The sequence below is a fragment of the Callithrix jacchus genome, chromosome 12 (assembly GCF_049354715.1).
Source record: "Callithrix jacchus isolate 240 chromosome 12, calJac240_pri, whole genome shotgun sequence".
Taxonomy (NCBI): Eukaryota; Metazoa; Chordata; class Mammalia; order Primates; family Cebidae; genus Callithrix; species Callithrix jacchus.
The window spans coordinates 102,874,258-102,884,826 of NC_133513.1; positions in this window are offsets into that span (position 1 = coordinate 102,874,258).

Consider the following 10,569-nt stretch of genomic DNA (forward strand, 5'->3'; position numbering starts at 1 on the left):
AAGGCTAGAATGCCTGTTCTGCACTTTACTAGCTGTTAAGATCTTGAGCAACTGACTTTTTCCTCTCTACGCCTCATCTGTAAAGGAGGAAAAGGATACCTGATTCTGAAGGCTTTTCTGAAGACTCAAAGAAAGAACACAAGAAAAGTACTTTGCACTGTCTGAAGCACAGAAAGAACATGATAAACGTTGGCTCTATTATTCCTGGAGGGCTCCCATGGTGCATTTTAAAAATCTGATATCTACACATCTTCATAAAACCATAGACTGTCAAAACTGGAAGAGTCTTTGGAGACCATCTAGTTCACTAAGCTTATGAGGAAAGCAGTTTCCTCCTCCACAAGAGGAGGTGGTGGCCCTAGCCAGCATGCGGTCCCATTGGTCTAGGGTTTTGTCAATGCCCTTATTGTGTTAAAGCAAGGCACACCTGCAGACACCAGAGTAGATTTGCCCATGGGGTAGACCTTACTGTTATGCTAAAGAATCACTTTTCCTGCAGTCCTGGCTCACTCCTCAATAGTCAGAGCTTAAGAGGCCCCTGGGTGAGGCTCAGAGACAAATGAGCTCAGAACACATGTGGGAGGGCACAACTTATATCCTTTCCCTCTTTGCCAGAGATGCCCAAGTGTGTGAGCAGTGGGATGGACAGCTCTGAGTTGGAGTTCAGCACAGCTGTGAAAACAACCTGTTCCCATGGCTTCCCCCAGCTCTTTGGCACAAAGAGACCTTCCAGCAGCTTCAAACAAAGGAGGGGCTACTCTCAAATGGAAAGAGAGCAAAACAAAAAGCTGCGATTGTATGACCTCGTCACCAACCCGGGTCTTCCTTCCTTCCTTTGAAGTTAGCGGGGATTGGAATCATGTGGGTGTAAAGTAAAGAAGAAAAAAGTAATAGATTATAAATCTCATGTTATATACCACAATCACCAGTTTCCAGGGACTTCAACTGCAAATAGGCTCAAGATATAGCAACAACCCCTGTTGTTGCATAAGGGAATATTATTCAACCTTAAAAAAAGGAGATCGCGCTATTTGTATCAACATGGGTGGAACTGCAGGGCATTATGCTAAGTAAAATAAGCCAGATACAGAAAGAAAAATACCACATTAGAAGAAAAAGTCAGATACATAAAAACAGAATTAAATGATGGTTATGGCAGAAGGCAGGAAATAGGGATATTTAGGGCAAAGGGTACACAGTTTCATATATGTAGGATAAATACATTTAAAGATTAATGTACAACATGAGGACTAAAATTATTATATTGTTTACTGGAAATTTCCTAAAAGAATATACTTTAGGTTCTCTTTCCACACACAAAAAAGGTAACCATGTGAGATTTTCACTATGTATATCAGAACATCATGTTATACACCTTAAATAAACTATCAAAGAAAACTGCAGGCTGGGCGCGGTGGCTCATGCCTGGAATCCCAGTACTTTGGGAGGCCGAGTCAGGTGGATCACAAGGTCAAGAGATCGAGACCATCCTGGCCAATATGGTAAAACCCCATCTCTACTAAAAATACAAAAATTAGCTGGACGTGGTGGCATGCGCCTGTAATCCCAGCTACTCGGGAGGCTGAGGCAGGGGAATTGCTTGAACCAGAGAGACGGAGGTTGCAGTGAGCCAAGATTGCACCACTGCATTCCAGCCTGGCACCTGGCACCTGGCGACAGAGTGAGACTCTGTCTCAAAAAAAAAAAGAAAAGAAAACCGCAAACAGACTTTCAAAGGCTAAAAACTTTAAGCTGCTGAGCTGGGCAAGGCTCTGCTCAACTCTCTGCTTCCTCCATGCGCCTTTTCTGGGCTCCCATCTCACCTTCCTCTGTCTCACCTCCGGACTGTTGCACATCCTGCTCCACATTCTGAGGATATTGCACATCCTCAGAATGAGCCCCTCTACGTACCACCTCTGCCCCAATCCATTCTTCACCTGCATATCTTTCACTCTTCAGGGAACAGGTAGAATGTCTTCCATAAGCAAGCCCTCCCTGCCCTCCTGGCCTTACAAGTGTCATCTGTGCCAGCCTCCCACAACTGCAAGCTCCACGATGGCAGGGACTGTCATCTTGTTCCCACACTACATTTTTGGGGCTTAGTACAATTCCCAACACATGGGAGATGCTCAATTTCATTTAATACAACAATGAATGTGTAGATCGCACATGCAGTCCACAATACGCAGGACTTTTTCCTTCTCCAAGGAGCTCAGATTCCCCAAGTCTAGATGTACCAACTTAGAGAAAGACCCATCTCTTTGCAAAACTCAACTGACTGAGAAGAGCAGTAAATGAAGTCCATGAGAAAGACTGGATTAGACAATATTTATTAAGCACCTATTATGTTCCAGGCACTAAGCTGAGTGACACCACAGGGAGTTAAAGATGACTGAGCCCTGCCCCTTCGTGACAGCAGAACACTCAGTGGATGCAAACTTAGGGGCCGTTTTGTTGCCGTGTCAGCCAAAGTGGACCTACCGTTCAGCTAAAGTGTCCCCTTCCACCCAACTCACATGCCAAACTTTGTGTTGCAGTAAAAAAGGAGAAATTTCCCCCACTTTTTATCAAATAAAAAGTGATTTTTATAAGTCACTTTTATAAAAGATCACGAGCAGATATTTTCTGTGGCAAATGTCTAGGTAATGTTATGTAGCCTTAGAAAGAGGGTAAGATCAACGCTTTAGAGTTTGAAGACCTAAAAAGGAGGGTAAGCAAGACTGAGATACCAATTCCAGATGAGTTCTGAATTTATTCACATATTTAGTAGATTTCTTTTTAGTTTTAAGATATGCCAGGCACCAGTCTAAGTGGCAGCGATAGAGCAAAAAACAAAATCAACCAAATCCTGGCTTATGTGGAGCTTACATTCTAATGGGAAAAGACAAGCAATAAAATAAAAACATCGTATGGAAGGCAGTTATAAGTGCTAGAGAAAATAAAAAGGAAGGGAAGGGAAGTTGCATTGTTGGAAGTGGGGTGGGGTGTAATCTATCTAGAAGTGTCAGGAAAGGCCTCTTAGGAAGCCTAATATTTAAAGGAGGTAAAGAAGTGGGCCCTCACAGTCATGTCTTGATGGTTTAGCAGCACCAAAGTTGACAAAGTCACTGAACAGAAGAAAGAACTGCCCTGGGTGGAATGTGCCAGTACCCTGGAGCAGCGCCTGACCGAGGGGACCCCGCCCAGCAAAGCAGGCCCCTTCAACAGCTAGGTTTGCAGCATCTCTCTTTCAATGCTGCCTCCCACACCCTAGGATTATAGCAATACAGTTGGACATTATAAATCCAAGGAGGTCCAGGATAGCCAATGGAAGGAGCCATGGTTGGTGGGTCACAGATGCATTATCACCAGCTGTCGAGGAGCCAGGTGAGGACAGGGGCTTTTATTATGAGCGTAATGGAATTATCAGACAGGTTCATACCACCTACCAGACAGTGCTAGAGAGCCCTGGAGAAGGAAGCTACCAGGTATGCTGAAAATGAAAAGGACACATCACAGGGCAGTAGCGGGGTGTTCAGGGAAGACCATGGAGGATAATAGTTACAGCAGAGTTGGAACAAAAAGGCACGGAGGTGTTCTGAACTTTCAGGGGAAGTTTGACCAAGAAGGAGGGAAAATTGAAGCTGAGTCAAGAAAGCAGTATTAAGCTGGGTGTGGTAGCTCACGCCTGTAATCCCAATGCTTTGGGAAGCCCCCTGTGAAAGAATTGCTTGTGGCCAAGAGTTCAAGACCAGCCTCAGCAACATAGCAAGACCACATATCTATTTCTTTAAAAATTAGCCAGGTAAGGTGGCACACGCCCATAGTCCCAGCTCCTCAAGAAGGCTGAAGTGGAAGGATCACTTGAGCCCAGGGGTTTGAGGCTGACATGAGCTATGATTGTGCCATTGTGCTCCAGCCTGGGCAGCAGAGTGAGGCCATGTCTCTGAAAAAAGAAAAGAAAAAAGAAAGCAATACTGTAAATCCCTAAGGGGCTGCAGTTTTCTTAATTGGAGCTCCTAGGTTGAGGAGTTGGAGGAGATGAGGAGGGGTGTACTGGTATAGAACTTGAAGAAAAGCAGGACAAATTAGGGTTCTGGCTCTTAGGAGGCCCAGCCTTGCCACATGTGAGCTGTAGGACCTCAGCAGATCACTGTCCTCACTGGGCCGTAATCTTCTCTGCAACAGGGCAGCCCAGATGTGCCCCAAGCCTTCCTCTGGCTATAACATTTGGAGACCAGTATAGCAACTGAGGAATGATCCTCTCCTCGGTCTGCACACCCAGCAGAAACACATACATACGTTCACCAAAATGCACATACAATTGCAGTGCTGTTCGTTGTAGTCAAAAATTGGAAACTTCTCAAATGTCTAAAAACAGTGAAATGGATAAAAAAAAAAATTGTGTTCTATCCATACAGTTGAATAGTGTAAAACCATAAGAATGGAAAAGCTATGGCTGTATGCACAATGTGAATGAATCTCACGAATAGGACCCAGACACCTAAGAGAATATGCTGGATATGTAAGCCTTTATAAAGTTCAAAAACAGGAAAAACTAAATTGTTACATGACAAGTCAGATTACCCTGGCTAGGGGGCTTGTGACTAAAGGAGAGCAGAGTGAGGCTCCTTGGCTTCTGATGATGCTCTCTCTTAATCTGGGTCTGCTTACATAGATGTGTCGACTTTACAAAAATTCCTGGAGCTATACTTTTGTAATCTGTGCACCTTTCTGTATTAGTCTGCACTTAAAAATATACTTAAAAACACTTTTCGAAGAAAATATAGGTGACAATCTTTAAGACCTTGAAGTAGGGAAAATTTTTTATGTAAGACACAAAGAACACAAATCATTAGAGAAAAATTGATGGGTTCAATTGTGTTTAAAAACTTGTTAATTGAGAAGGAAGCAGATACAATAACAGCAGTGAACCTGTAAACAGCTTCAGTGTGATAGGAAATAACATAATGAATAGATTATTCATTTCACTGTGCTGTGAACTATGCCAAGCCCCTTTCAACTGTTATCCATTGAACCCTCCTAACTATCCTATGAGGCCAGGGCTGTTATCATCCCCATTTTGTAGATGGATAAACTGATGTTTGGAGGAGTTAAATGACTTGCCTACGAGCACTTGGTTGGTGAGTGGAAGTGCCAGTAATTGAATTCAAGTGGGTTTGACTTCTGAGCTTTTCATCATTTCTCAGTGATAAAGCAGATTCAAAGGCCAGCTTGAATGGGGAGGAAGGTCACAGGCTGCAGGTTCAGGGTCCCAACACCATCCATTCCCAGCAGTGTTTTCAATAGAGCAGATAATTAGTTACGACTCCAAGTTGCCACCCTCCAAGATGAGAAGCTCAAGGTTGAATCCAAACCCTCTCCTCTTGATGGGGTGGAGTAAATGTGAAGGGTGGGATTATGGGAATCCCATCAGTTTCAATTTCAACTAAGAATTGAAAGGAAGAGGCTGTGCTTTTCCGTTGCATTTTCTGTGCCTATTTTCATCAGTGATGATGGCTTTCCCAGTTCCTCAAAAGGAATGTTCTACTCCAGCTAGTCCTCTCCTGCTGAGTGTTGGCCCAGTAGGCCAGGTTCATTCCATCCTCTGAACACAGTCTGTCCCACCTGGAAGACCCTTTCCCTCCTCTTCTATCTAATTCTGCTATACTTCCAGGCCCTGGTGGAGGCACACCTGTACTCTGAAGTTGGCCTCTATTGCTGCAGGCCAACACTGTCCAATAGGACTTTCTCTAGCGAGAAGGTTAATTTTACATTGTTCCATATAGTGGCCACTAGGCGCATGTGGCTGTTGAGTACCTACTATGCCTAGTATGACTGAAAAACAACATTTTTTATTTCATTTAGTGTTCTTTCTTTTTTTGGGGTGGAGGGGGACGGAGACAGAGTCTTGCATTATCACCCAGGCTGGAGTGCAGTGGCACGATCTCAGCTCACTGCAACCTCTGCCTCCCAGGTTCAAGCCATTTTCCTCCTTCAGCCTCATGAGTAGCTGGGATTACAGGTGCCCGCCACCATGCCCAGCTAATTTTTGTATTTTTAGTAGAGACAGGGTTTCACCATGTTGGCCAGGATGTTCTCGATCTCTTGACATCATGATCCGCCCACTTCGGCCTCCCAAAGTACTGGGATTACAGTTGTGAGCCACCAGGCCTGGCCAATTGTCTTTAACGTACATTTAAATAGGTGCTTGTGGCTAGTGGCTACCGTATTAAACATACAACTTTACCTTACACTGACACCCTGTATTGCCTGGATTATATTCCTTCAGGAACTGAATATGAAGTGGACAGATCTGCTTATTTTACTTGCATGTCTTATCTTTAGAGCTGAACCATCAGCATAAGAAAAGAGAGACAGGAAAAACCAACTCGTGTGGCCATACTATTGGCACACAGTGCTGAGCACAAGGGACGTCAGTCTCAATGAATTCCTGCTAAAAGCAGTTGCTGCCTCAAAATAGGCAGAGGTGGAAAACAAGGCCTGGAGCCCTTGGAGGCCTGAGTGGATGGTGCCCTGCTATTGGGTGTGGGGTAGAAGGTAGATTCCCAGGAAGAAGCTAATAGCTCCCCTGTTACAGAAGTCAGCACCTAGAGCCCAGATGAAGACAGACTTTTGTCCTGGCCAAGAACATACTTAAACTCCTCCGAGGCCTTCCTGCCAGTTCCTGGAATCCTCTTGCACCTCCCAAATGGCTCACAGTTCCAGAGTGCATGTCTGAGGCAGAGCGCAGAGAGAGGATTCCAAAGCAGCAGTCCAGCCGGAGCAGAAGCGCCCGGAGTGTTAATTAGAAGCATTAACTGTAGCATTCCTGAGAACCCATGAACTCTCTCCTCCCTTCGCCAAGCCCCAGAAACACCCTCTTTGGGATTTTCCTTCTGAAGTAGTAAGAACAGCAGAGGGGAAAAGAGAAACAGCTGAGCAGAAGAATCTCTGACATGCCCCGACCCTTCAGCTTGTCCTTGGGCGCTCCCCTCCAGTCTCAGGTGTTTCCCATTGGGACAGGCAGTGAGGGACAGGGTCAGCAGGGACACGCAGGAACAGATTGAAAAAAAAAAGGGGTAAGCCTTTAATTATGCCTGTAATCCCAGCACTTTGGGAGGCTGAGGTCAGGAGTTTGAGACTAGCCTTGCCAATGTGGTGAAGCTCTGACTCTACTAAAAATACAAAAATCAGCCAGGCATGGTAGTGCATGCCTGTAGTCCCAGTACTGGGGAGGCTGAGGTGGGAGGATCACTTGAACCCAGGAGGCAGGGGTTGCAGTGAGCCAAAATCATGCCATTGCACTCCAGCCTAGCCAACAAGAACAAAACTCCATCTCAAAAAAAAAGAAAAAGAAAGAAAGGAAGAGGGACAATGGGACCCTTGAGACAAGAAGACAGAAGAGATAAAGAGGCTAAGGCCTATTAAAAAATGCTCATAGTGGGGCGGGGGAGAAAAAACAAAGAATGTTCATCAGATCCTCCCAAGGCCCACACCCACCAGGTCAATTAGGGATTTCATAACGGATGAAGGTCGAGTTGCAAGAGAAAGATAGAAGTGAAGACAGAGAGTCTGGGGAGGCTGGACACTGTACCAGGCAGTCTGCACACTGGGCACTCTGGAAGGTCTTTGTGTGGAATTTGAAGGGGCCCTTGTACCTTCCTTTAAAGTGAAGTGGCAGATAGAGTGCAATGGAGATATCTGCTATCACCCAGGATGCCCAAGCTGCCACTGGAAGATGTCCTTGGGCTGGCTCAGGGTCAATAAGAAGAGTGGGAAGGTACCTGGAGTCCTGAGTGCATTACAGATGGGTACCCCAAGGTGACATAGTCCTTACCCAGTCTAGGAGGAGTGTATTAGGCCATTCTTGCATTGCTGTAAAGAAATACTTCAGACGGGGTAATTTATCAGAAAAAGGGTTTAATCGGCTCATGGTTCTGCAGGCTCTATGGGAAACAGTGCTGGCATCTGCTACCAGGGAGGCCTCGGGAAACTTGCAGTCACGGTGGAATGTGAAGCAAGAACAAGCACTTCACATGGCAAAAGCAGAAGAGAGAGAGAGAGAGAGAGGTGGAGTGGGGGGATGCCACACACTTTTAAATGAGAAGATCTCATGTGACCTCAGAGCAAGAGCTCACTTATCACCAAGGGGATGGCCCAAGCCACTCCTGAGGGATCTGCCCCCATGATCCAAACACCGCCCCCCAGGTCCCAACTCCAACATTGAGGATTACATTTCAACAAGAGATTTGGGCAGAGGGAAAATATCCAAACTATATCAAGAAGGAAGTATTTGGGATCTATGTACTGTACTCCATCACCTGTAGCAGACCCAGGCCCCACCTCCTATGCCCACATCTGCTCCCCTGTCCAGGGAGAGGTGCATCCTCAGGTTAGGTGGCCTGGAACAAAAAGTACTTAGCCTCTTCAAAGCCGTTTCAGGAAAAAAAAAAGTCCTCCCTCTTCTCTGAGTTCGGCCCTCTCTTTCTCTCCCCTGGGCCTTCAGAGACAGGCTCTGCAGGGTGAGCTTCTCAGCCTCATCACTTCTCTCCTCACAGACTCCACCTCCGCCACCCCACATCCCTCTGCAGAGACCACCAGCGACCCACCTGTGGCCAAACTGAACAGAAACAGTTAAGGCCACATCTTACCTCTGAGACAATGCCTCCCCACTTCATGAACTGCTTTTATGCCTTCTTTTTCTTTTCTTTCTTTCTTTCTTTTTTTTTTTTTTTTTTTTTTGGAGACAAGAGCCTGGCTCTGTCGCCCAGGCTGAAGAGCTGTGGTGCAATCTCAGTTCACTGTAACCTCCACCTCCAGGTTCAAGTGATTCTCCTGCCTCCACCTCCCAAGTAGCTGGAACTGCAGGCGATCGCCACCACGTCTGGCTAATTTTTTGTATTTTGAGTAGAGACGGGGTTCCACCATGTTAGCCAGGATGGTCTCGATCTCCTGACCTCATGATCCACCCACCTCAGCCTCCCAAAGTGCTGGATTACTGGCGTGAGTCACCGCATCCAGCCTCTGTCTATGTCTTCTTAATATAGTGTTCTCCTCACCTTTCCAACCCTGTGGGGCCCCTTCCTTATCCCTCATAAACCCAGATCATGCGGTGTCGGGGCTCCTTCTCACTCTCCTGCACCACCCAGGGGAGCTTGCCCTACACCTGCTGGCCTCTCCTGTTGTAGCTTTAACCATCATACCAACAGCGCCAGCCCAAAGCTGAGCCCTGGGTCCTTATTTCCAAGTTACTCCTCAACAGCATTGTCCACATATTCTGCATATACTTCAAACTCAACATGTCCAAAATTAAGATGATTCTCTCTTCTGCCCTTGAAACTTGATTGCCTCTGTTATATTTACAAACATTCATTACTTCTCTACTCTTTGACAAAGGTTCAGCTCCTAATGAGGGGCGGTTTCGCATTTATTTCCCTTCCTCCTGTTAACAGCACATGGGTTTTCATTCAGGCAAGACCCCTCTCCCCGCAGCCCATATGTCACTGCAGAAAACGGTGCCAGGCATGATCCTTGGTGTTCAGCACATCCCCTCCTCCCAGCCACCAAGTTTGGTTTAGGAATAGGCAGCACGTGGTCCAGTTTGAACTAGGGAGATGTGAGGAGATGCTGCCTGGGAAGGAACTGTCGTCTCACACTTATAAACTCCTTGGACAGCTGCTTTCTCATCCCGGATATAAATAAGGAAGCATATAACTCTCAGAACATTCTGGCATCCACCCTGTGATCATCAGGCAGCCATTCTTAGGATGAGGCAGATACCTGGGAGCCTGAGAAGAAAAAGAGAAAAAACTAGGTCTTTGGTATTATGACACTGTTGAATTTCTGGACCTCACCTGAAGGTCACCTTATCACTGGGGTTGTCAATAATTTTTTTTAATATGTTAAGACTGTTGAAATGGGGTTTGCTGTTGCAGGTATCCCTGTTTTTATTGCACTTTGTAGAATTGAGTTTTTCACAAATTGAAGGGTTGTGACAACTCTGTGTCAAGCAAGTCAATCAGCACCATTTTTCCCACAGCATGTACTCACTTTGTGTCTCTGTGTCAGCACTTTTTAACAAAACAGGATTTTTTAATTAAGGTATGTACATTTTTATACATCATACTATTGTGCATTGAATAGACTACAGTAAAGTGTAAACGTAACTTTTATATGCACTGGGAAACCAAAAGTTCGTGTGACTAGATTTATTGCAATACTCACTTTGTTGTGGTGATCTGGAGCTGAACGGGCAATGTAGCCAAAGTTTGCCTGTACTTGTAACCAAAACATCCTCAGTGGTAGAACCAGTAGTAGATACTCAATAACTATTTGTTGAATTGAACCAACTCCTAAAACTACATTCATTCTGCATTGGTCTTCAGGTGATCCAATGCCTTGATCCCATTAAACTACACACGTCTCATTAAGAAGCACTTCAGCTGGGTACAGTGGCTAACTTTTGTAATCCCAGCACTTTGGGAGGCCAAGGTGGGTGGATCACAAGGTTAGGAGATCGAGACCATCCTGGCCAACATGGTGAAACCCCGTCTCTACTAAAAATACAAAAATTAACTGGGCACAGTG